At 52.1% G+C, this 1,328-nt stretch overlaps 1 protein-coding gene across 1 annotated transcript in view; it reads left to right on the top strand.

The window, feature by feature from the left end:
• The first annotated feature begins 212 nt into the window (after window positions 1-212).
• Rtel1 (regulator of telomere elongation helicase 1) overlaps window positions 213-1,328 on the top strand; it is a 37,580-nt gene continuing 36,464 nt past the window's right edge. Inside the window, exon 1 of the mRNA XM_013352225.2 lies at window positions 213-350. The gene's annotated coding sequence lies outside the window, so the exon portion shown is untranslated. The remainder of the gene's footprint in view (window positions 351-1,328) is intronic.

Here is a 1,328-nt window from a genome sequence, read left to right as displayed (position 1 = left end):
GAGGATTGAGCTCACGATGCAGACGTGGAAGACGAGCAAGATTCTAGATGATGGCAACGGTAAGTGCTCTGGCTAGACTACATATGCGGCCAGGTCCCCTGCGCGAAACCGGCGCTCTGGCGTTCAAGGCGGGAGAACCTGCAGTGCGAGAGGTTGGGGGAATTGTTTCCGCCCGGACGGCAAAGCAGAGGACCGGAAAGGAGGAGGCGGAAGTGCAGCTACTAGCCGCAGTACTTGGATCAGCCCGCGAAGTTCTAATCAGCCTACTGCGGAAGACACGGGAGTAGGCGTCCTCCCAGCTGTTTGATCCCTCGAGACCCGAATTCCGGAAGGCACCCCCACCGAGACAAGTGAGCTGGGAGTCACTTAGGTCCTGCCACTGGCAGTTTTATCTGCGTGGTCCCTGGACGGAGGTTATAAACTAGGCTCTTGCCGGTTCTGGTGTGGCCGCGGTGCACTCTGGGGCGGTCGGGGGGTGGGGAGAGGCTCTTGCTCCCAGTAGAATCTAGCTAGAGGCGCCTTGCTTGGCTGTAAGGCGGAGGATTTACGCTCTCCTACCAGTCAGTCCCATCTGAGAGTGGACTCGGAGGTCTGGAGAAGTTGAGTGATTGCTAAGGGTTGCACAGCTTTACATACCATGATTCTGTTTCGGTACATCCCCTGTCCCGCTTGAGACAAAGTATCTCCACATAGCTTTGACTATCTTGGAACTCACTGTGTAGATCAGGCTGGAACCCTTCCGAGTGCTGGGATCAGAGGCACGCGCCTCCACACTTGGCCTGGCTCGCGACTTCATCTGCACTTAGGTGTCCACCTGGGCTGAGTGGCGCATGACCCCAACCTTAAGAGCTACAGAGGCAGGAGGCATTCCACGCCTCAGTGTGCCGGCCCAGGCCACGAGGGATGCTGCCAGGATCTTAGTCGCAGACTTCTTGTGAAGAGTTTCGGGTAGAGCACATAGATTGGATTGTGCTTGGTCTTGTTCAGGTGCCTGTTGTTTTGAGAAGTAGCTTTTTTTTTTTTCAAAGTAGGGCCGAATTTTGTAAGTCAGGAGATCATTCAGTTGATATCTTTACCGCTCCCAAATGCCTTTTTCTTTTTTTTCTTTTTTGAGACAGCGTATCTACATAACCCTAGTTGTCCTGGAACTCACTGTGTAGACAGGGTTGGTTTCGAACTCACAGAGATCTGTCTGTCTCTGCCTTTGGAGTGTTGAAATTAAAGTGTTCTCTGCCTCTGCCTTCCAAGTGCTGGGATTAAAAGCGCATGCCACCATGACCAGCTCCAAGCTCCTTTTTTTTTTTTTTTTTTTTTTTTTTTTTTTTTTT

This window comes from Microtus ochrogaster, linkage group LG8 (genome assembly GCF_000317375.1).
Source record: "Microtus ochrogaster isolate Prairie Vole_2 linkage group LG8, MicOch1.0, whole genome shotgun sequence".
In the NCBI taxonomy this organism is placed as follows: domain Eukaryota; kingdom Metazoa; phylum Chordata; class Mammalia; order Rodentia; family Cricetidae; genus Microtus; species Microtus ochrogaster.
Note: the sequence above shows the minus strand (reverse complement) of the source record. Positions and strands in the feature narration are given on the sequence as shown.